The 26,277-nt window shown below is 38.0% G+C and overlaps 1 protein-coding gene and 1 non-coding gene across 5 annotated transcripts in view; one reads left to right on the top strand and one right to left on the bottom strand.

Annotated features, from left to right (window-relative positions):
- Nucleotides 1-26,277, top strand: part of Rbm6 (RNA binding motif protein 6) — a 97,312-nt gene that overhangs the window by 49,006 nt on the left and 22,029 nt on the right. The window lies entirely within an intron of this gene.
- Nucleotides 9,419-9,486, bottom strand: Trnaa-cgc (transfer RNA alanine (anticodon CGC)). The gene has a single exon. It is a non-coding gene; the product is annotated as a tRNA-Ala (tRNA).

The raw sequence follows: 26,277 nt of genomic DNA, 5'->3' as shown, positions 1-26,277 counted from the left end.
ATAAAGTGGTGCTGTTTTTCAGGAATACAATTAATTAATTAGTTAGTTAATTAATTAATCTATTTATTTATGTATTGTTCAGGATACAGAACCCAAGGGTGTTTTGCTACTGAGCTATATTCCCCAGCCCTTTTTATTTTTTTTATTTTTAGGCAGGATCTCACTAAAGGTTAAAACTGTCCTTGAATTTGGCAATCCTCCCTTGGGCTCAGCCTCCCCAAATTGCTGGGATTATAGGCATGTACTGCCAGGAGTACAACTAAGGGGTAGCCTCTACCTTCAAGGACCTAATAATATCTAGAAAGGATTTGGAGATTAAATAATGCTCACAAATCCCATAGACTATTCTCTCAAGCTCCATAATTTTGTCTGATCTAAATTTTAGTATTCATTGGAGTTGATCCCTATTAAGATACCTTCCATATCCTTATATAGTCAAACCCCATTTCCTATTTTTTATAAATATATATGTTTAGTTGTTGATGGACTTTCATTTATTTATTTATTTTATTTATGTGCAGTGCTAAGAATTGAACCAGTGCCTCACACATGTGAGGCAAATGCTGTACCACTGAGCCGTAACCCCAGTCTCATTTCCTAAATTTTTATTCCTTCACTACTCATAGGACAGATTGCTGGCACTGCTATGTGATAGAATCCTCTCACTGAACTGCATAGATTTCATGATTAAATCAGCATTCTTTTAGTAGCCTTTACCATAGGTTGTGTGCATATTGTTCTGAAAAGAAAATTTTTGAGAATGAAATCTCTAGAGAATTTTTCATACTCAGGTAATATAATATAATATAATTTTTCATACTTAAAGGAAGGCAGGGATGGGGATGTATCTCTGTGGTAGAGTGCTTTCGTAACGTGCTTGAGGCCCTGGGTTCAACCCTTAGCGCTCTCAAAAAAAGAAAAGAAAGATAGAAAGGAATGCATCTGTAGTCAGATGTTATTCCCTAGTTGGGTTATCTTTGGCATGTTTCTTAACCTCCCGAGGCCTCAGTTCCTTCTGTTCCCAGTATCTCAAGGGGTTCTTGTTAGGATACTAGAGATGCTGCAGGGAAGGACAGAGTATATATAATTTTTTTAAAAAATATTTATTAATTTATTTTTTAGTTATTGGCAGACACAACATCTTTGTTGGTATGTGGTGCTGAGGATCGAACCCGGGCCGCAAGCATGCCAGGCGAGCGCACTACCGCTTGAGCCACATCCCCAGCCCATAGAGTATATATAATTTTATTTTTAATTGGATGAAAATGATATCAGAAAGTTGATAAAATAATACAATATTTGATAGTGTTGAGAGAGAAAATGAAGCAAGGTATTGAAAGAATAAATGAGATGGTTAGGGAGCTTCTTGAGGAGTGACTTTACATAATGACTCTTGGTTAGGTGAATAATGTGGGTATATCACTTGGCATAGCACCTGGCACTTAGTGAGCATTTGATATTACATGATTATGTTCTTTTTCTCTTCCTTCCCCTTCCTCCATATGTCAGGTAATTTCTAATCATAATTCTAGGAAAATAAATATATTTTTAAATTTTGGGCTTATTAAAATTGATGAAATGCATGTAGATTAAGCTCCTTATGACACAGTAGTTAAGGATCTTTTGAAAGACATAATAATATGGGGGGAGGAAATTCTGACTTCAGAATGAATAAAGTGTTTATGGTAGGTGAAATGTTTCTGTCCACTCATTTATTCTCCTTTCCTCCAATTTTTAGTTAACAACTTGATACAGATTCTGATGATCAGAGATCATCACTTCTGAGTAGGGCCCAAGTATGAGTGTTTATACTTCTGGAATTTCTATTAAATGTTTCAAGCTTGCTTGCTTATTTATTTATTGCTTTGGTGAGAGAGACATGGTCTCATTAAGTTGTTTAGGACCTAGTTACATTACTGAAGCTGGCTTCAAACTTGTGATCCTCTTGGCTCAGCCTCTTAAGTGCTAAGATTATATGTGTGTACCACTGTACCTGGCTGAGTTGCATTTTTCATAATTTTTCACTTTCCTCTTTGTGTGAAATAGTCTTTTATTTACCACTCATTGACCCTTGTAGGTTTAGGGGTGGGAATAAAAGAGATTTCTACTAGCTTTCTTTGCTGAATATTCTGGGTTTTTGTGCAGTAATGAAGTTGCTCAGTATGATAATCAGGGCCCTTATATCTCTTTTCCATTGTCTACATGAAGATGTCAAACAGTAAGCCTCCTTACAGCAGTCCTGAGCATTATGACTGGAGGTTTCACTAAGCCAACAGTTGTCTGTCTGTGGAAGTAGTTTCCAGTAGGTATGAAGGTACGATTCGGTTTGCCTTTGTCATCTGTCTATCTAGGAGAAAGGGGAAGCCAGTGAACACTTTAGTCTTTCATTTCACCTTTGCTAGGAAATGTATGTCTAACACTGTTATATGCTTTTTTGTTTGTTTGTTTTGTTTTTAGTTGTAGTTGGACACAATACCTTCATTTTATTTTTATGTGGTGCTGAGTATTGAACCCAGTGCTCCACACGTACTAGACGAGTGCTCTACTGCTGAGCCACAATCCCAGCCTCTGTTATATGCTTTTGGCTTTCTTTTTTGTCCACATTTCTGGGGATTGAGGGTGAATATCTTTTTTTCTTTTTCTTTTCTTTTTTTTTTTTTGCTATGTATGCCTTTTTACTGAGATTTGGAGAAATGAGTAAGAAACATTGATCTCTTTTTTGTTGTTGGTACTGGGAATTGAACCCAGGGATGCTTAACCACTGAGCCACCATATCCCCAGCCCTTTGTTTTATGTTTTATTTTGAGATAGGATCTCATTAATTTAGAGGCTTAGAGCCTCGCTAAATTGTTGAAGCTGGCTTTGAATTCATGATCCTCCTGCCTCAGCCTCCTGAGTCACTGGGATTACAGGCATGTGCTACCGTGTTTGACACATGCATTGATCTTTTTCAGTGGATGGCCATTTGTACTTAGTTCCCTGAAACTGTTGGCGGTTAGCCTATAGGAAGTAATGTTTCATTTTCTCAAATTTGCAGTTGTGATGCAAATTTTTGTCTAGATAAAATAAATACTAAAATACTCTAATTAAAAAAAACTCGGGAAAATAATTATTTGAATTTTTTAATTTAACTTTCTGTGTGTGACCCAAGCAACATTATTTTCTAAAATGCAAGGAAAAGGATGCTTTTATTAACACAAACATTCCTTCAGACATGAATTATTTCTAGTGTGGAGAATCAAAACTGGAATGCATGAAGTTTTATGAAATAGTGTTGTTTTTTAAAATTTTTAGTTGTAGTTGGACACAATACCTTTATTTTATTTATTTTTATGTGGTGCTGAGGATCTAACCCAGTGCCTTACTTGTGCTAGGCGAGCACTCTACTGCTGAGCCACAATCCCAGCCCATGAAATAGTGTTTTTTATGTTGAAAAAATTAAGAGAGTTTGGGTTATTGAAGATACCAAGATGGCCTGTGTGTTTGTGAAGGTAGGTAAAAGGAAGCCAAATTTTAAGTGTGGTCTGTTTTTTTGATTAAAATTAAAGTGCAACAGAGGAAAAAGCTTATATTTTTGGTGATGGGAAGACTGTTTGTGAGGTCATGATGGAAAAAATTAGTGAAGAAAGCTGGTTCATAATTAATTCCAGCTGGGCTGGGGATGTGGCTCAAGTGGTAGCGCGCTTGCCTGGCATGCGTGCGGCCCGGGTTCGATCCTAGCACCACGTACAAAGATGCTGTGTTCGCCAAGTACTAAAAAATAAATATTAAAAAAATTCTCTCTCTCTCCCTCTCTATCTCACTCTTTCTTTAAAAAAAAAAAAAAAATAATTCCAGCAATTTGGGATGCTGAGGCAAGAGGATTGCAAGTTCAAGGCCAGTTTGGGAAAGGGTAAGACCCTGTCCCAAAATAAAACGGAAAGGGCTAGGGATGTAGCTTAGTGGTAAAACACCTCTGGGATTAGATCCCCAGCACACACACACACACACACAAAAAAAAAAAAAAAAAAAAAAAAAAGCCAGTGAAGACTCAGTTTTTTGGAAAAGTACTCAAGGTGTTAACAAGATAATGCTATCTGATATTTCAGTACTTAAATTGTGTGCATTCCACGAAACAAAAGCTCTCCACTAATCTATGTAAATAACTGGAAGGTTGTAGTTTTACTTAAACAACTCTTATCCCAGAACTATTTGACTCAGGAGAATGTAGTGTCTAGCCAGAACTCCTCTACCACTTGTGGCTTGAGTCAGGTCATTTTGCCTGGAAGCATCAATCCCAGTGCCTTCTGATTGCCCCCAACGGAGGGATTGATGGAAACATAGGAAAATGTAGTTCAAAAGGAGTGCAAACCAAGTATTATGGAAGATTCTTGTTCTCAGGAGTGGGGTATTCTGGAGAATTAATAGTGAATTTAAGGATTGGCTATTTGATTATGCATTTTGGTTACTATCCAGTGAAACAGACTCTGGAAGCAAACTACTCTCGTGGTTGAGTCATTCTGTCTCTGTTACTTTCTACTGTGTAACTTGGGCAAGTGGATTAATTTCTCAGTGCCTGGGTGTTCTAGTGTCCTTCCTTTTGTGAATTAAATTAGTTAATGCAGGGGCTGGAGTTGTAGCTCAGTGGTAGAGTCTTGCCTAGCATGTGTGAGGCACTGGGTTCGATTCTCAGCACTACATAAAAATAAATAAGTCCATTGACAACTAAAAAAAATTAAAATTAGTTAATTAGTTATGCATGTAAGGTACATTAGAACTGGTCCTGGCATGCATTGAATATTATATGTGTTTTTTGTCATCCCAACTTCTCATCTGATTGAAACAAGAAAATCTTAGCTTTACAACAGTTTTGGACTTGGCTTCATGAAGTACATTGTTAAAAGAGGATTTCGTGGAAATGCCCAGGAGAATCTATCTTTCTGCCTCCCTCCTCCTCCCTTTCCCTGCTTCCTTCCCTCCCACCCACCCTCCTCTTCCCTTCCCTCCCTCCCACCTACCCTCCTCTTCCCTTCCCTCCCTCCCACCCACCCTCCTCTTCCCTTCCCTCCCTCCCTCCCACCCTCCTCTTCCCTTCCCTCCCTCCCTCCCACCCTCCTCTTCCCTTCCCTCCCTCCCTCCCATCCTCCTCTTCCCTTCCCTCCCTCCCTCCCACCCTCCTCTTCCCTTCCCTCCCTCCCTCCCACCCTCCTCTTCCCTTCCCTCCCTCCCTCCCACCCTCCTCTTCCCTTCCCTCCCTCCCTCCCACCCTCCTCTTCCCTTCCCTCACTCCCTCCTCCTCCCTTTCCCTCCCTCCCCCTTCCTTTCCCTACCCCTCCCTCTCTCTTTCCCTCCCCCTCCCCTTCCCTCCTCCCTCTCCCTCCTCCCTCATCTCTTTCTCTCCCCTCCCCCTCCCTCCTCCCTTTCCCTCCCTCCTCCCTCCTCTCTTTCCCTCCCTCCCCCTCCTCCCTTTCCCTCCCCCTCCTCCCTTTTCCTCCTCCTCCTCCCTTTCCTTCTCCTCCCTCCTCCTCCCTTTCCCTCCCTCTCTCCTCCTTTTCTCTTCCTCCTTTCCCCTCCTTTCCTTCTTTTTGAGTCTGTTGATTGAGATTAAGGGACTGCTTTCAGGTTTCCTGAGGAGCTTCTCTACTGCTTTAATTTCAAGTTTAAAATACTCTCAAGAGTAAGAGCCAGGTGCCTGTAATCCCAGAAACTCCAGAGGCTGAGGCAGGAGGATTGCAAGTTCAAAGCCACCTTCAGCAGATTAGTGAGGCACTTAGAGACTCAGTGAGACCTTGTCTCCAAATAAAATATAAAAAAAGGACTGGGGATGTTGCTCAGTGGTGAAGCATCCCTGGATTCAATCTCTGGTACCAAAAAAAAAAAAAAAAAAAAAGATTAAGAGTAGGAGACCCATAATGCTACATGGAGTATGGTAAAACCATGCTGAAATCTAGCTTCTTGCCTTAAAGTCCTAAGCTCTCATACCAGCCTCTGGCTTTGCCATACCTCAGGTTATCATTATAACAGGTACTTCCAAACTTGAAAAATAAACAATGATCCATTGACCGTTTTAGGGGACCTTCCAATATGTCTTCTATTCTATGATAAGTTTGTTATTTCTGTGGGTTGAAATAGTTTTGTTTTATTTTTTGTGGCACTAGGGATTGAACACAGAGACACTCTATCACTGAGCTGCATCTCCTTTTTTTAAACATTTTTAATTTTGAAACAGGGTCTCATTAAGTTGCCCAGGCTGGTCTTGGGCAACTTCATCCTCTCATCCTCTCAAGTACTTGGGCATAAAAATGTATGCCAACTCACCCAGCTAATTTAGTTTTCAATTTGCTCTAAATTGTAATGTGCCATGTACTTCAATGTTGTCACATATCTTTGAGCTTGTATTTTTAACTAATGTTTGACTTTTTTACAAAAGTGGGATTGTGTGAGGTGCTAATTTTCATTGTCTCATGGCTTTTTTAAAATATATATTTTTTAGTTGGACATAATACCTTATTTTATTTGTTTATTTTTATATGGTGCTGGGGATCAAACACAGTGCTTCATGCATACTAAGTAAGCACTCTACCACTGACTCACAACCCAGGCCCTATCTCATGGCTTTTTAGAACTGGAATATAGATGGTTATAGAAAAAACAAGCAGGACATGTTTAATGAATTAACTTGGAGGTTATACAAAAGTACAGTTCAGTTTGTGATCTTGAGTAGAACTTTGACTATGATCTTGAATACAAGGTACTATGGTACCTTTAAGAAATAGGAATTGATGGGAGGGCCTTAAGTCTTTGGGAGAATTCTCAAAAGATAGTTCTCCCTTGTTCTTCAAGAAAGTCTTTTTAAGAAAGGAACAAGACTAAGACTGCCAGGCACAGTGGCCCACGCCTGTAATCCCAGTGGCTTAGGAGGCAGAGACAGGAGGATCCTGAGTTCAAAGTCACCCTCAGCAATGGCAAGGTGCTAAAGCAAATCAGTGAGACCCTGTCTCTAAAGAAAATACAAAATAGGGTTGGGAATGTGGCTCAGTGGTCAAATTCCCCCGAGTTAAAAAAAAAAAAAAAGATTTAAACTGACCCCACTTAGTTCTCTGCTTCTTGGGTCAAGAAGTGGTTACTTGTTCCTACCATCCTCCCTCCATGATGTAAAGCCATCTGTTACCTTCACAAGAGGTTGAACAAATGGGGGCTGCCTGATCTTAAATTTGGAATCTCTAAAACTGAGATAAATAAACCTCTTTATTTTATAAGTTAGTCTGTCTCCAGTATTTCACTGTGGGAACAAAAAGGTAATTAATATGGAAAATTCTTACTGAGAATACCTCCAGATGATGCTGAGTTAATATTAATAGGACAGAAAGATTTAGAATTCTGGATTCATTACTTTCTGGTTCTTTTTTAACTTTTGAAACTCAAGTTCTCATCCAAAGGGATAATCATAGTTCTACTTTAGAGAAATTTTGAAGTTAGAGTATATAATGTATGTAAAGTACCTGGAATTTGGTAATTGTTTTGTACCAAAGGATGATTCTGTAATTCTGGATTCTGGTTATACCAATTCCTGTTTTTCTTTGGCTTCTGTTTTTTTTTTTTTTTTTGGCCTCTGGGAATTTAGAACTGCTTAAAAAGCATCATTATTACTTTGAATATCAACTGGATCTCTTACATAGCTAGTCCATGTGAACATTGTTTTTGAAGCTAGCATTGGCAGATAGTTCTGCTATCATGAAATTCTCATAGGCTATAGGTGATAGTCATCCAATGTGTTAAACTCGGAGGTTATAGTGCATTTTTGTTTCCCTTTCTCCTCAGTACCAGGTGCTTAGGTGTTGTCATTCTAATCCATAGAAGATTATATTTATACATTTCTTATAAAGGATATTGATGGACTAAATCATTTAGTATAATAATTATTTTTAATCTCACATGGTGAAATTAATAATGCCAATGTTAGCTGGACATGGTGGCTCACACCTATAATTCCAGCTACTTGGGAGGCTGAGGCAGGAGGATCGAAAGTTCAAAGCCAGGCTCAGCAATTTAGCCAGGCCTTAAGCAATTTAGCAAGACCCTGTCTCAAAAAGAGCTGGAAAACTGGCTCAGGTAAAGCGCCCCTGCTTTCAATTCCTAATACCAAACAAACAAACAAAAAAACGAGTTCAGTGCAGCCTAGGCAATGTAGTGAGATCTTGTATGAAACCAAAGGGACTGGGATATAGCTTAGGGGTAGAATGCTTGGAAGTCTTTACATCTAGCAAGACTCTACATACCAGCCTGCAGGATTAAATCCAACTAAAATGAAATATAGATTCATTTACTACCCATACCCACCAGAAAAAGATTGTTTTATCAATTTTGTGAGGAAGGTAGAAATTTAAAGCTTGCATGGTAACACATACTTGTAACCCCAACAATTAGGGAGGCTGAAGCAGGAGGATTCCAAATTTGAGGCCAGCTCTGGCAACTTATTGAGACCATCCCAATAAGGAAAGTTCCCATTCCTGGACACTGTAAAGTTTTTTTTTTTTTTTGGCGGCGGGGGGTGGGGGTGGTACCAGAGATTGAGCTCAGGGACACTTGACTGCTAAGCCATATCTCCAGCCCTATTTTGTATTTAGAGACAGGATTTCACAGAGTTGCTTAGCACCTCAATTTTCACTGAGGCTGGCTTTGTATTCAAGATCCTCCTCTCAGCCTCCCAAGCTGCTGGAATTACAGGCATGCACCACCGCACCTGGATGTAAAGTTTTTATAGGGACTTTTTATAAAAGATACAAAGGGTTGAAAATGAGAATGTATGTATTTCAGGGGTAGAGTGTCCTTATGTTCAAGGCACAGTATTGCAAAGGGGAAGGGAAAAAAAAGGAAATCCATCTGTTCATTTTTTAAATACAGATATTCCTGTAATTCGATGATTTGTAGTTTCCTATAATTGCTATCTAAAGCTCAAATTCAGTGGGGAAAAGACTAAGTCACAACTGGAGTTAGGTGCCTTTCTTATATTTCTTAGAGGAACCCTTTAAAAAAAAATTCTATCTTTTTTTTTTTTTTAAATACCTTTATTTTTATTTACTTATTTTTATGTGTGGTACTGAGGATCAAACCCAGTGCCTCACATGTGCCTGGTAAGCACTCTGTACCACTGAGCTACATCTCCATCTCTATCCCCCTAGAGGAGCCTTTTTGTCAACATTGACATTGTGGCTGTTACTTTTGACCTCTAGTATAAGGGGAATGCTGGAGTTCTTTTAATAAGGGTGGGGGAAACTTTTTAAAGTTCACTTACGTATATCATTTACTCATTTGAACTATACCATTCATTGATTTTTGAATAAATTTATCCTGTTCTTCAACTATCATCATAATCCAGTTTTTTTTTTTTTTTTAGTTATACATGGAGTCAATTACTTTATTTTGTTTATTTATTTTTATGTGATGCTGAGGATTGAACCCAGGGTCTCTTACATGCGAGGCAAGCGCTCTACCACTGAGCCACAACCCCATCCCCCATAATCCAGTTTTAAAACAGTTTTCATTATCCTAATAAGATGCATTTACATTTTTAAACAAATAATTTAAAACTTATCGAAATGTTTTATAAAAATAGTTGAGGGTCAGACATGGTGGTACATGCTTATAATCCTAGTGACTTTGGAGGCTGAGGCAGAAGGATTGCAACTTTGAGGCCAGCCTGGGTAATTTAGGAGACCTGTTCTCAAAATAAAGAATAAAAACGGTCAGGAATGTAGCTCAGTGGTAGAATGTCCTTGTGCTTTAGACTAAGAAACAATAGCAACCAGGGGAAAGGGGAAGTAAATTTACTGCCCCTTCCACTGGTTTGATAATATTTTTTGTAAGGGTTTTGTTTTCTTTTTAGTGCAAAAGAGTAAGATTTAATCAAGGGAGAAGAAACGAAAAAGAGCCCTTGCCAAGCAGTAGAGATTACTGAGGACATGTGTTAGACTAGGGGATTATGTGGCTGATGGGCATTGCTCAATGTTCCTGCTAGTCACTAAGGCTATTGGCCCTAACTTTTATGTTAATTAGGTGTCTGGAAGGTGACTTGATGGGGCCTGAGGTATTCTGATTTGTTGTGCCCTTGTAGTTGTAATTTTCTGCAGTCTTCACTCAGTTCAGTCCCTGTTCCTTTTCTTCTTCTCTCTGGAACAAAGAACCCTTTTCCTTTTTCTGTGGGACAAAGGAGTTGACTACAGTGTTTAGAATGTTTGCTTAGGGTAGTCCATTTCTCTGGAGCAACCTACACTTTCCATATTTAGAGAAACCTTTTGGGGGTCCATTTCCTTAATTATCTGCCTATGTTTTACTATCTGACTATCCTACATATTCAAGTTCCCCCTCTGAAGAAGTGACCCTTACTGCTGTTAGGGGAAAAGGGGATGAGCATTCTGGGTACTGGAAGCTGAAACAGGGCATTATTAGGGGAAGGGCAGTCAGGGTCTTCCTACAGAGATGTAAGGGCCCTTTGGTAGATGAAAGATTCTATTTTGGATTCCTTCTGTAGGACCATTTGTAGCTTGGGTGTCTTGCACATCAGGTAGTCCAGGGATCCACAGCAGCAGTGCGTGGGGTAACTGGATAAGGTAAACATAGGACAGGGATCGTGCCTTCCAAAGAAGCCCCAAGTTGGGTACCAATAGGAAACCAGATTTAATGCTGTTAAAGTATGGCAGACAGGGTCTGTTTATATTAACAGCTCTTTCCACAGCAGGCTATACCTCCTAGTGTTACTGCTGAGCAGTACCTCTGCCAGCCATTCAAGGCAGTAGTTTTTTGTTTGTTTGTTTGTTTTTTGGTACTGGGATTGAACCCAGGGTTGCTTAACCACTGAGCCACATTCCTAGCCCTTTATATGAGGTATAAAGGGATGAGAATTGTGGTTAGTCAAAGAGAAGATAACCTGACTTGCTTGCTGTGAGTCATCTTTTTCTTCCCCTTCCCCTTGGTTCCAACAGAATGAGGAATGGCAAGTAGGGTTGAGAGTAAAATGAAAGTATAGATACAGCTCTTGTTCCCCCTCCAGAGTATCACAGTCACAAGCTTAGACTTGTATCCTTGGGTTTGGAGCTACAGAACAAGACCTGTTTGGGGTGGGCCAGAATAAATTCTTGGAATAACCAAAGGTGATAGACATTTTTAGAATCAGCTTGAGATAGCACTAAGATAGTCTATCCTCCAACAGACTTGGGGGAGTGGTTAGGAGATTATACCAACTTGGGAGAAGTTACCAGAGAAACCAAACAAGTTAATTCACATTTCAGATAGTTGTCCAGGGAAAATTTTTTAAATGAGTACTGATTTTCACAGCTGTTGTTATGCTATATCAAATATTTGGATCTATTAGATAATTTTTTCATTGGACTCTATTTTAAGAGGAAGTTTACACAGCTAACAAGGGCCCACAGACTAAACTGAATTCAAGGTGAAAGATGATATTCTCTTAATAAATAGCACTTTTCTGTAAAAGGGATCTACTCTGTGTAGAATGCTATATATAAGGCTGAGTACCTTCTGTGAGGCCCTGGGTAGGTGGTAGATATTTATTAATGAATTAAATAGACATGTTTCATTACATTCTAGTGGGATAAGTCTTTTAAAATCTGAAAAAGTTTTTAATGTTTTTGTTTTGGTGATGCTGGGAATCAAACCCAGAGACTGGAACATGTTAAGCATGCCCTGTACTACAGAGCTGCATCGTCCACCAAAGAGTTTTTAGTTATTTATCTATGTTTGTTTGTTGGTTGGTTGGTTGGTTTTGCAGTGGTGGGAGTCAAACCGAGAGCTACATGCAAGTGCTTTACCACTGAGCTATATTCTTAGCCCTAATTTTATTGACAATAATTAATGTATATTTATAGGGTACAATTTGATGTTATGATACGTGTAAACGTTGTAGGATATTGAATCCAGTTAGTATATCCATCACCTCATATACTTACCAATTCTTTGTGGTAAGAACATTTGAAGTCTACTTTTTTAGGAATTTCATTATTTACTGTGGTCACCGTACCATGCAGTAGATCATTAGAATTTATTCCATAACACAAAATTTACAATTTTACCTTTTTTTTTTTTAATGCCAGTAATCAAACCTAGGGCCTTTTATTTTAGAATTGAGGTATATCCATTGTCCGTTTAAACCATTTTAAAATGTACATTCAGTGGAATTAATTATATTCACATTGTTCTGCAACCATCATTGCCATCCATCTCTAGAAATTTTCATCTTCTGAAACTGAAACTCTGTTCCCATTAAACCCCCTTCCCTTAGTACCTGGGAGCTACAATTCTGTACTTCATTTCTATAAATCTGATTATTCCAGGTACCTCATATAAATGGAATTATACAATATTTATCCTTTTGTGATTAAGAGTACTTCATTCAGCATGATGCCTTCAAGACTTATCTAGATCATATAGCATGTGTCTGAATTCGCTTGTTTTTTAAGGTTTAATAATATTCTATTGTATGAATAGACCACATTTTGTTTATCCATTCATATCATTGAGTATTATGAGTAGTAGTTCTATAACATGGATGCACAAATATATCTTCTCATTTCTGCTTTCATTTCACTTGGGTATATTCCGGGGAGTGGAATTGTTGCATCATATGGTAATTTTATGGTTTTTTTTTTTTTTTGAATTATATATTCTTTTTTATAGCTGCATAGTACTTCACCATGTAGCTTACCTTTCTTTCTTAGCCAGTGCTCTACTGATGGACATTGAGGTAGTCTTTAGTCTCTTGCATTTAGAAGCATACTTCAGGGAATGAATCCCCAGAATTGAACTTCATGCATTGATGTACATGTATCTGTAATTCCCACTCTCCTCTGTCCCAGGGAATCAAATCCAGGGCTTTGGGCTTATTAGGCAAGCTCTTTACCTCCATTACCACCAAGGTATATATCCCTAGATGTTTTAACTATTTTTTAGTTGTGTAGATTATTTATCCTTAAGTTTTAAATATTCTTTGTATATTTGGATATCAGTCCTATTTTCTTGATAATCACCCCCTTATTTCCCCACCACCCAGAGCTAGGGATCAGACCCACGTATAGGGCCTTACACATGCTAGGCAAGTACCCTACCACTTGCTATACTCCTAGCCCCTCAGTTCTTTCTTCTATAGGTTCTTTTGGGTTGTATGTAAAGTCATTGGTAAACCATAGATCATCTGATTTTTTATGTCCCCTTCTAAGAGTTTATAGTTTTGCATTTAAGTGTATGATCCATTTTGAGTTAATTTTTGTAAAGGATGGAAGATCACCTTTTTTCCCTTCTCTGAGCTGGAGATGGAACCCAAGATTTCTCACATACGAGGCAAGTGCTCTCTCACTGACCTATATCCCCACACCCATAAGGTACTTTTTGTACTTGACTGTTCAGTTGTTCCAACTTTCTTTGTTGAATAGCCTATCCTTATTCCATTGAATGACCTTTACTCCTTTGTCCAAGATCATTCAGCTATTTTTGTATGAATTTTTCTGGGCTGTTTGTTTTGTTCCTTTTTTCTATTAATGCATTCTTTTACCAGTACCATGCTCTTATTTATTGTAGTTTTATAGTAAGTCTTGAAGTTGGGTAGTGTCAATCTTCTGACTTTGTCCTTCTCTTTCAATATTGTGTTGGCTATTCTGGATGCCTTCCTTTGTTCCATAAACTTTAGAATCAGTTTGTTGATGTCCACAAAACAAATTGCTGGGATTTTGATGAATAATTGCATTGAATCTTTAGATGTAATTAGGAAGAACTGAAATTTTAGCAATATTGAATCAATCTTTCCATGAACTTGGATTCATTTATATATTTAGTAAGTCTTTGATTTCTTTCATTAGAATTTTATAGTTTCTCTCATATATCTCTTATACATGTTGTTAGATTTTTAAACAAATAATTTTTTGTTGTTGTTAATAATGTAGTACTATTTTGTTTTTAATTTCAAATTTCAGTTACTTTTACCGTTATATAGGAAAGCATTTGACTTTTGCGTATTAATCTTGTGTCTTAGCCCATTTTATATTGCTATAACAAAATACTCAATGCTAGGTACTTTAGAGAAAAGAACTTTATTTGGCTCACAATTCTGGTGTTTGGAAATTCCAGGAAAGCATCATGGCACTGGTTTCTGGTGATAACTTTCCTAGATGTGTCAAAACATGGCTGAGAAATGGAAAGAGAAAGAGCTGTTTATGGAAGGAACCAAGTGGGAGGGGTAGCCTCACTTTATAATAACCTCCTCTCTTGGGAATGAATTTACTCTTCTGAGACCCAGCACACTCCATGAGATCACCTTTAATCCATTGATGAGGGTAAAACTTCCCATGACCTAATTCTATTCCACCTCTTAAAGGTTACCATCTCACAACTGCCATACTGGGGATCAAGCTTCCAGCAGATACTCCCTTTGGGGGACAAACCGTATCTAAACCAGAGCTTCTTATACCTTACAACCTTGCCATAATCACTTAGCTCCAGGATTCTTCCCCCAACCCCGCACCCCATTTTTGGATAGTTCAACTAGATAGGTCATCTGCAAAAAAAAAAAAAAAAAAAAACGGTTTCTTTGTGGTACTGGTCATAGAACCCAGGGGTACTAAGCTGCTGGAGCTAGGCTTCCTGCCTCAGCCTCCTGAGTAGCTGGGATTACAGGCCTGGGCCACCACACCTGGGAAAGATCATTTTATGTCTTCCTTAAGAGTCTGTGTGTGTTTTATTTTGTTTTATTGGGTTATGGTGTTAGCTAGGACTTCCAATACAATGTTGAAATGGGATATCCCTTCCTGGTACCTGATCTGGTGGGAAAGCATCTAGTTTTTTACCATTAAATATAATATTAGTTGCAAGGGTTTTTTTTTTGTTGTTGTTGTTGTTTGTTTGTTTTCACAGGTGTTCTTTATCAAATTGTGGAGGTTTCCACTATTCCCAGTTTGCTGAGAGTTTTTATCTTCAATGGGTATTAGATTTATCAAGTGCTCTTCATACATCTAATGATATTTTGTGTGCTTTACTTCTTTAATCTGTTGATGTGATTTTTTTGGGGGGGGGCTACTAGGAACTGAACCCAGGGGTACTTAACCACTGAGTGACATCCCCAGCCCTTTTAAAAATATTTTATCTAGATACAGTGTCTCACTGAGTTCTTGGGGCCTCACTAAGTGGCTGAGGCTGGCTTTGAACTCAAATCCTCCTGCCTCAGCCTCTCAAGCTGTTAAGATTACAGTAGTGCACCGCTGTGCTCGGCCATTAATTGATTTTTTAACATTGAACCAACCTTGTATAGCTGGAATAAATTTCATTTAGTTGTGGTACAGTTCTTTAACTTTGTTGGATTTGATTTGCTAATATTTTGTTAGAGAGTTTTGCATTTATGTTTATGAAACATACTGGTCAGTAATTTTCTTGTATTTGGTTTTAGAATTAGCCTAATGCTTGTCTCATAGATCAAGTTTTATACCAGGCATGATGATATGTTCCTCTATTCCCAGTGACTTCAGAGGCGAAGGCAGGAGGATCTCAAGTTTGAGGCTAGCCTCAGCAAGTTGGTGAGACCCTTTCTCAAAAAATAATAAAGACTGAGGGTGTAGCAAGGTGGTGAAGCGCCCTTGAGTTAAATCCCCAATACAACCAAAAAAAATGAGAGACAGAGTATTTCCTCTATTTCTTTTTTCTTAAAAATTGATAGAGATTTGGTATAAATTCTTACTCAAATGTTTGGTTGGTTTTGTCATTGAACCTATCTGGGCATGATGCTTTTTATTTGGGAAGATTACTAATGTTGATCCAGTTTTTTAAATAGATACAGTTCTATTCAGATCATCTATTTCTTTGAATATAAGTTTTTGACAAATTGTGTCTTTCTAGGAATCAGTCCATTTCATTTTGGTTATTGAATTTGTGGTTGTGGAGATTTTCATAATAGTCTTTTTTTCTTATTTTAATATTTGTGAAATCAGTGGTAGTGGTTCCTTTTTCATTTTCTTTTTTGTGTACCAGGAATTGAACTGAGGGGTGTTTAATCACTGAGCCATATCCCTAAGTCCCAAGGTTTGAGGGTTTTTTTTGGGGGGGGGTGGGCAGGGTTAAATTAAGTTGCTGAGGCTAGCTTCAAACTTGTGGCTGCTGTGCCTCAACTTCCTAAAGCAGCTAGGATTACAGGTGGGCTACCACATTTGGCTAATATTTCTTTTTCTTTTCATGCAGGGGCAGGGAGAGAGAGAGAGAGGGAATACAAACAAGCTTGGCTAATATTTCTAAGTCATTAGTTTTTCCTTTATTTTTGTATCTACAGAAAAGATATCAGATCATAAACCAGATCTACAGAAAAGATATCCCTGCTAAGGGAATTAATCACAATTTAAATATGTCCCAGATCAAGAAACATTTTTGTCATCCTAAAAAGAAACTTTGTCCATTAGGGTCACTGCCTGTTTTTTCCCATTCCCTCCTATATTACCCCAAGTCCCAGGTATCTACTTATCTTCTGTTCCTATAGTTTTACCTGCTCTGGATGTTTAATATAAATGGAATTACATACTATGTGTCTTTTTTTTTAAGTTGTAGATGGACACAATATCTTTATTTTTATATAGTACCGAGGCTCAAACCCAGTGCCTCACATGTGCGAGGCGGGCGCTCTACCACTATCTGTCTTTTTCGACTGGCTTCTTTCACTTAGTGTAATATTTTCCATGGTTTATCCCTATTGTATGAATCAATATTTTAGTCCTTTTAATGGTTGAAAAATATTTCATTGTATGGATATATCACATTTTCTTTATCTGGTAGAGTTAATAGACATTTGAGTCATGATCACTTTTGACTATTTTGAATAACACTTGGGTACCAGTTTTTGTGTGGATACATTTTTCTATAGCTATACCCAGGATTAAAAATGCTAAGGATTTTCAGTTTTTGATCAGGAACTCTCAACATATGAGTACCTATTTAGTCTCTGTCTTAGAGTGATGTGATTTTGGAAACAGATAATACTTATAGATTGCATGGTAACATTTCATTTCTGGCTTGGAAGTCTTCATTTGTTCATAATACCATTTTGTTAATTCACATAGCCATCGCTCCTTGGGGTTATTTTTTTTTTTTTTTTAAGAGAGAGTGAGAGAGAGAGAATTTTTTAATATTTATTTTTTAGTTTTTGGCAGACACAACATCTTTGTTTGTATGTGGTGCTGAGGATCGAACCCGGACGGCACACTTGCCAGCGAGCGAGCTACCGCTTGAGCCACATCCCCAGCCCGGGGTTATGTTTTTATTTTGTTTTGTTTCTTTGTTTAACCAGATGTCTTAGGCGCTTGCTACTATTGCCTGGGTCAGTCTTTGTTATTTGTTTTTTGAGCATAAAAACAAAGGACTAGGTTTATAAACAAGGACTAGGTTTATAATTGCCACATAAATGGTAATAAACATCCCACATAATGTTCACATGGCCTATTGTCTGAGGTATTATAGTTAAAAGGTATATGGATTGTTGTTTTTTTTCTTTGCCCTTATTTCTGTGTTCTGTGAATACAGAGCAATGCACATGTTTGATTCTCTATAAATGGGGGGAAGGTGGGGATCAGCTCAGAGCCATATTTGCATTTGTTTCTGTCACATTTCCAGGATCAGGAAATGTGTTCCTTAAGACTAGAGAACATTAGTTTGGGCACCTTGTCTAGGAAAATGTTTCTGGTGGCTCTTCTTGAATACTTAGAAATTAAGGAGGCATTTCATTGTTAGGCATTTTTGTATGTAGTTTCAAGGTAGTATTGGAGTCCTGAGAAATATTGAATAAAGTATTAAATATTTAAACCAGACAGTATGCATGAGCAGTGTCTAGCAAATATACTGTTATCAGATGACACAAGATTAAAAAGTCCATGAGGGCAGAGACTATTTTTTTTTTCTTAACTTCTTAAAAGGCATAGGACTGGGCTTGGCAACATATGACATCCTAAATAAATATTTGTTATTTATTTAAGATAAGTAAATACTATCACAAGAAGAGTCTCTTTAAAGTATCATTTTAATATAATATATATATATATTTTTTTTTTAAAGAGAGAGAATTTTTTAATATTTATTTTTTAGTTTTCGGTGGACACAACATCTTTATTTAATTTTATTTTTTTATGTGGTACTGAGGATCGAACCCAGTGCCCCACGCATGCCAGGTGAGCGTGGTACCGCTTGAGCCACATCCCCAGCCCCATAAAATATATTAATATTAGATTAATATATTCTGGGTAAGATGTTTTCTGATTCTGAACTCCATCTGCATAAGGCCTTAGTGATCTTTTTAATTTCTATGTGAGAGGCTCTCGTGCTCATAATACGAGCCACCTTCCAATTTACTAGAAACCTTAGAAATAAGGTTTATGCCCTATTATCTTTAGTAAATACTGTTTCTGCTCAGATAGAGCTAGCACATCTTGTTTGTTTTAGCTTCCAAATTCTTGTCTGATTTTGTTGTCATTTCCTGGTTTGTCATGACTGGAATGACTTGGAAGGTACAAGGTAGGTCAGGTAGGTTGTCAAGGGCCTTACATTTTAATCTTTCATTTGAAGACCTGGAGGAAATCACATGAATGTAACAAAATGAAATGTCACTTTTTTAGAGTCTTCTTGTGATAGTATATAGCCTTAAGAGGAGAAACTTCAGAGGAAAAGGCCCTTCAGAATGAAGAGCAGCAGTTTAGATGTGAGAAGTTGATGAGATGCACTGGGGACTAGGGGTAAATGGGGAAAGAAAGGGTCAGATTTGAAAGAGATTGAACAAAGAGTCTCTAGCATTTGTTAAAACTGGATATTGGAGGGAGGTGTAAGGGAGAGGGCAGATTTTTTAAAGGCCACTCAAAAGTTAGATGAAAGTTAATACCTTAAACAGAAATAAAGAACATTGAAAAAGAAAAAAAGAACATGGAAAGAAAAGGCATTTGGAAGGGAAAGTGATTGTTGTTTTAGATATGTTGACTTTGAGGTGACAGCAGAACCTTTAGGTAACCAGTAGAGCTACAGAACTGGATTCTTATATATATTAGTTGTAGATGGACACAGTACCTTTATTTTATTCATGTATTTTTATGTGGTGCTAATGATTGAACCCAGTGCCTCACACATGCTAGGCAAGTGTTCTACCACTGAGCTACCACCCCAGCCCCAGAACTAGATTCTTGATAGACCTATCTTAGCAAGAATAAAACTATGTCTTGGTTTTTATTTACTTCCGGACTTGTGTAGTTTATAATTTTCTCCAGGTCACCTCGAACTTTGTCCATTGTATGTGTAGTTTGTAATACACTTTGTATCTGGGAAAATGTTGACATAGTTGATCTTTCAATATAAAGTTTCTTACTTCTTACCCTCTCTTTGGTCACTTTTCACTTCCAGTAGAATTAAATAACTTTTAATTTTTGTATTTCTAGTAAAAATTTCAGATAGTAGGTCTGGGTGTATAGCTCAGTGTAAAGCTCATGCCTAGTATACACACACACACACATAAAAGAAGAGGAAAAAAATTAATAATTATTTTAGATAGTGGTTTTGTTTATTTGTCTTCAAGTATTTTTATTTTATTATTCTTCCACTTTATAATTTTTGTGGTGCTGGGGATTGAACCCAGGGGCACGTACCACTAGGGCTGAGACTGGCCTTGAGCATGTGATCCTCCTGTCTCAGCCTCCCAAGTAGCTGGAATTACAAGAGTATACCACTGTACCCAGTTTATCCTTCCACTTTAAAACTTAATCTTTAAGGTTTTTTACATTGTTGAAAATCCTATGCCTATCAGTTGCTCAAAAGATATTTGTTGTTTAATAAAAAATACAAATCTTCTGGCTACTAAGACTTTAGGGGATGAGAAGGTGTTACAGAAAGAGGAATGTAGTTTTGATTTTGGAGTTGAAGTATTGGTTATATTTTTCCCCATCAACACTGAAAATAAACAGACAAGCCAGGCACAGTGGTAATCCTAGTGACTCAGGAACCAAAGGCAGGCCTCAGCAACTTAGATTCTAAGCAATTTAGTGAGATCGTGTCTGAAAATAAAAAAGACTGTGGATGTAGATGAGTGATAGAATGCTTGCCTGGCATGTGCAAAGCCCTGAGTTTGATCCTAAGTACTGCCAAAATTTGTGTCTTATTCCTTCCTAGTATCTATATCCCATTTTGTGATGCTCTGGGCTGGAATTTTACTTTGTCATTGCACTGACCATAGTTAATTGTAATTTTCTCATCAGGACTACAAGTTACCATCTGGGTGTGGTGATACATGCTGTAGTCCCAGCAGCTCTGGAGGCTGAGGCAGGAGAATTGTGAGTTCAGAGCCAGCCTCAGCAAAAAGCGAGGCGCTAAGCAACTCAGACCCTGTCTCTAAATAAATACAAAATAGGGCTGGAGAAGTGGCTCGGTAATTGAGTGGCCCTGAGTTCAATCCCCAGTAAACCCTCGCTCCCCGGGGAGGGGGGGCGGGAGTGCAAGTTCCCAAGAACAGGAACTGGATTTTTTCATTTTGTATTTCTGTGCCAAGCGCAAAAACTAAGATGCCATTCATCATTCTGGCCAGAGGAAACTGGCTATAGGTTAGATTGTTCCTTTAAATCCTTTGAAACCTGAAAGGAGGTGATAGGATCTAATGGAAAGCAAAGAAGAATGAGATTAAGGAGACTTCCAGGTTTGTGCTGTTAGGTATCAGGCTCCTGAACTTCCTTCCTACTAATGCTTTACATTTCTAGCTTTGGGTTGGTGGCTGTTCTGAAGCTGTAAATTCCTTGCAGAGAAAGACATGTCCTTTGCATTATTTAGTACCTGGCATATAGATGGTGCTCAATAAAAATAAAAGTAGATTGCTGGGTATGCTGCTGTATGCCTGTAGTCTCAATTACTCAGGAGGCTGAGGCAGGAGGATTGCTTGAAATAGGAGTTCAAAACAAGCCCGGGCAACATAGTGAGAGCCTGTCAGATGGCCATTCAGTTTTTTTTTTCTCAAAGTAGCCCAATTGAGGGAGCAACCCATATAGTTCAGGAAGAGAAGGTGGGAGTTCCTCAAAGTCGAGTTGTTTTGTTTTGTTTTGTTTGTATCAGGGATTGAACCCAGGAGAGCCTAACCACTGAGTCACCTCCCCAACCCTTTTTTATATTTTGTTAGAGACAGGATCTTGCTGAGTTGCATAGGGCCTTGCTAAGTTGCTGAGGCTGGGTTTGAGCTCTCGGTCCTCCTGCCTTAGCCTCCTGAGTTGCTGGGATTACAGGTGTGTAATGCTGTGCCTAGCTGAGCAATGATATTTTTGAAATTTTATAAAACTATAAATAGTCCTCCCACAAGAAGAAATAATCTTAGAATACTGAATCAAACTCCTTTGGAGTGGACCCAACTGTGGAGTATAATGTAAAAATATTTTGACCATCCTCTTGAACTTCAGATTGATTTACATTGCCTAACACATGATCTTTCAATAGGACCAAACAGAGTTGGAACTGCCTTGGAAAATCCAGGCATACAGTTCTTTGTATAATAAAAACCTCAAGATGCTTCCTAATACAGCTTACAACTCTCCATTTTACAATGTATTAGAAGCAGACCTGGCTTTATTATAGCTCAGCAAACGTTGCTTTCTAAATATAGACTAATTTAACTTTAGCATATCTTCAATGTGAGGTTACTCCTTTTTCATCAGTAGTGGAATTTGATAATTCTGTGCTATTTGCTTTTGAGAATGAGTTGATGAAGACAGATTAAGATTAGAGACCTAGCCTCCTGTTCCAATTCACTATTTTTGATTTGAAGCTTTTATTCGTTTTTAAAAATTTTTTTAAGTTGTATATGAACACAATAGCTTTATTTTATTTAATTTGTTTGTGTGGTGCTGGGGATCGAACCCAGTGCCTTACTGCCTAGTGCTCTACCACTGAGTCACAACCCCAGCCCCATGCTTTTATTCTTAGTGTTGTATCTTGTAAGGGGCATTAGGCCTGCAGATTTTTCCCTAAGAAACAAAGAATGATGGTTGGTGACCTTGCTAAAATGTTGGTTGAACAGTTGAACAATGTGTATTCAGATGTCCAGTGGGCATGCATTATATTCATCTTTTCAGGATACTGTTTCTGCAGAAAAGAAGTCAGCGGGGCTCTAAATGTCTTAGCAAGGATATTGAAGCCAGAGGGGCTAAAAAGTGACATCTTTTAAGAAAGCCAAATTTCTTGGGTGGAGGTAGTAAATTAAAAAATCAGTAGAAATAATCTCTTCAGTGATGCAACCAAAAGAATAGCTACTGCATCTCTTGGGATTTCTGCAGAATATAGGAGCCTTTGTGGTGTGCTTAGCAGTGTGACCTATCCAGTGTCTTAGGACAAGTGGGACTCAATCTGCTCTCTTTGCCTGTTCTCTACCACCTCCCACAATTAACCCTAAAATAAAAAGAAATCGTTTGATTATGTTATTCAGTAAACAAAGTGATTAAGAAGCTTTACATTTTCCATATGGATTTCACATACTGCCTTTTTTCTTTCTCTATGGTAACTCAGTTTAGAGATCTAGACAGTAAAGCATGCTTAGATGTTGAATTTAGAGTCCATCTTTTCTAGAAGAAAAGAGCTAGAGAGCTAAACAATAGTCAGTTTAGAATATAAAAGGATGTCATAGAGATGATGCATATCAGCTGCCCTTCAGTGTGTGTGTGTGTGTGTGTGTGTGTGTTGTCAGGAGTAGCCCTAACTACAATAGGATACAGGCACTATTTTGGGACTAAAAACCTTTGCCTTGCATACTCATAATTTTTTAGGGTTAACAGAGAAAATTGTTAAGGAAGAACGATCTGTATCTTGTTTCTATGTGTATTCTATGAGTACTGTGAATTCATTCCTGTGTGACTGGAACTGAGAAAAGACGGTAAAAACTAAGATGAAGATTATAAAAACCTAAATCTGGAGATGCAGAGACATTCTGAAAACTATCAATAAAATATGTTCAAATGTAATTTTTTTAATATTTATTTTTTAGTTTTAGGTGGACACAATATTTTATTTTTAATGTGGTGCTGAAAATTGAACCCAATGCCTCACGCATGCTAAGCAAGTGCACTACCACTTGAGCCACATCCCCAGCCCTCAAATGTAATTTTTAATTTCCACTAAGATCATATCTTTAGAAGTAAAATATTGGTTAACCACAGAAATAGACATTTGTGAAGAATGCCTTTGTAAATTCTGTGTTGCTTTTTTTTATTTAATTTAAATTTTTAGTTGTAGATGGACACAATATCTTTATTATTTTTATGTGGTGTTGAGGATTGAACCCAGTGCCTCATGCATGCTAAACAAATGCTCTGCCATTGAGCCACAACCCCAGCCCCTCTGTGTTGCCTTTTGAATAAAGATTACTGTCTCTGATAAACAGTACTAGCCCTCAGCCACCAGTAGCCTCATTTTCCCATCAGTTGAACAAATCAACAAAAAGGGATTGCTGATTTTTCAGTGAGTTGTATTTACCTCACGTACTTTTTTTTTTTCCTGCGTTTGATCCTGCTGCCTCTCTCCTTTAATGGAAAATCTGTAATGTCACAGAATAATCATATTCTCATTATAAAGTATAACTGGGACTCAGCTTATGTTGGCAAGCTTCAACAAAGATTCAAAGCTACTGACTGGAACGATTTTTTCCTTTCCATTTTCTCTTGTACCTCTTAGTACCTTAGAATCTTGGAGGGTTAGTTGTGAGCGAAGAAAAGCATATGATAGAGTCTTAGCTCTGATATCTTACTGACAATTGTAAAAAGGAATTGTGAAGTGTCTAAGAACCACTGGTGAAAAAGGGAATGGGAGCTCAGTGTGGTGGCACATGCTTGTAATCCCAGCAACTCAGGAGGCTGAGGCAGGAGGATTGCCAACTCAAGGCTAGCCTTTGCAATTTAACAAGATCCTCAGCAACTTAGTGAGACCCTATCTCAAAATAAATAATCAACTGGGCATGGAGGTACAATCCTGTAATCCCATGGCTCCAGAGGCTGAGGTAGGAGGATCAGAGTTCAAAGCCAATCTTAGCAACAGCGAAGTACTAAGCAATACAGTGAACCTTGTCTCTAAATAAACTACAGAAATAGGGCTGGGGATGTGGCTCCGTGGTCAAGTGCCCCTGAGTTCAATCCCCAGTACCCCCCAAAATTTTAAAAAATTATGAAATGAGCTGGGAAAGTAGACACTATAACAGTCACTGGCAGCCTGATGTCTATGGAATGTAGTTCAATTCTTAATACCCAAAAAAAAAAAAGTATTTAGAAACTCCTATTTGCTATTTTGATAAGCGAGGGACTTGGGCTTGAGAGGATTTTAGCAGGTTTTAGTCTAAATTAAGATTAAAACTGCTAGTGCTAGTTATGGTGCATGCTTATAATTCCAGGGACTTGGGAGGCTGAGGCAGGAAGATCATAAGTTCAAAGCCAGCCCCAGTAATTTAGTGAAGCCCTAAGCAACATAAGTTCTTTTCTCAAAATAAAAAAAAAAAAGGTAGAAGATGTTACTCAGTAATAAAGCACCCCTGGGTTAAATCCCCTGGACTAAAACAATAATAAAAAACAACAAAAGACAATCCAATATTTCAAATGATGGTGGGGGGGAGGAATTCTGATGTGTGAAGACCATTAAGAGTGAACAGCCAGGGCTGGGGTTGTGACTCAGTGATAGAGTGCTCACCTAGCATGCATGAGGCACTGGGTTCATTCCTCAGCATCACATAGAAATAAAATAAAGATAGTGTCCACCTAAAACTAAAAAATAAATATAGGGGCTGGGGTTGTGGCTCAGCGGTAGAGCTCTCGCCTAGCATGCGCAGGGCCCTGGGTTCGATCCTCAGCACCACATAAAACTAAATGTTTGGAATAAATGTATTGTGTTCAACTACAACAACAAAACAATAAATATTTTAAAAAAATAAAATAAATATAAAAGAAAAAAAATGAACAGCCACCAGGCACAATGGCATACACCTATAATCCCAGCTACTAGGGAGGCTGAGGGAGGAAGCTCACAAATTCCATTCCAGCCTGTGTTTAAAAAAAAAAAAAGGATTGGGAATGTTGAGTGCTTGCCTAGCATGTGTGAGACCCTCCATTCAACCTCCAGTACTACCAAAAAAAAGTAATAATAAAAAAGAATGTACAGCCACTAACTATGATCACATCTTTCACCCATTTATTAGTTCAATTCCCCACAGGTTACTTTCATAGGAGACACTGGCAGATCTCTGCTCTGTGAAATCTGGAGAAAGAATGTGATAGGGATTGGGAGGGGTACATTGTGTATATATATATATGTCATATATCTATGGTTAGAACATGTGTGCTACCTGTGTTTGATAACAGCTGGGGAATCAAATCATAGATAAACCTGATTGTTTTTATTCAGATTTTTCCTTTGTTCATTCTTATTGGACAATTGGCTGTTCTTCATTAGATTTCATATTCTATAGCAGTCACTGGCAGCCTGATGTCTCTCTTCATGACAGTTAAAAAGAAAGGCTAACTGAGTTAAAGGAGATTCTGTAAGAATAAGAAATAATTGTGTTGGTACTATATGAAATAAAAGGAATCTCAAAGTTGACATGTCTGGAGATTCTGCTGCCAGGAAAGTTCCCTACCCTCTACAAAAGGTGATCCATCCACAGCTACTGAAATAGCATATTTGTTGTCTGAGAAGTACAAATTACTCCTTGCCTTAGAAATTCCTAAATCAACTGATGCCTCCAAGTGGTGAAATCAGAATTTGCAGTACTTAAATTCATTGTGGCGTTATTTTGATATCTACTACTGTTCACTGTTCAAATGGCCCCTACATGTTTTATGGGTTGGCTGTGCAGATGTATGCTATGACAGCAGCACTTAATAAATCCATAGCCACTGTAGGACCAGTACTCTGGTCCTACAGATGTAGTTGTTTCTATTCATTCTTCCAGTCATTCAATAAGAACTTATTAATCTCCTTTTATATACCAGATACTGTGTTTGGTGCTGATAATAAAAGGCCAACAAGATTTAGCCTGTACTCTTAATATCTGGACCAGCAATTTGGAAACTAACACAAAGATGCAGGTTCTGCTGTGCATAGTGACTATTAGTCATTAAGGAGTTTGAAATGTGATGTGAAATGTTCCCATCTGCCAAGCAAGTAAGGTGAAATGAGTGGCTATTTGAATCCTGTGTAGTCTCACCTACTGCTAATGATAGTCCTTTTGAGTCCTTAGGGCTTGAAATAATCAACATTGCTAGGTATGGTGGCTCA

This window comes from Callospermophilus lateralis, chromosome 10 (genome assembly GCF_048772815.1).
Source record: "Callospermophilus lateralis isolate mCalLat2 chromosome 10, mCalLat2.hap1, whole genome shotgun sequence".
In the NCBI taxonomy this organism is placed as follows: domain Eukaryota; kingdom Metazoa; phylum Chordata; class Mammalia; order Rodentia; family Sciuridae; genus Callospermophilus; species Callospermophilus lateralis.
The sequence above is the reverse complement of the archived record's forward strand: the minus strand, read 5'-3'. Positions and strand labels throughout refer to the sequence as shown.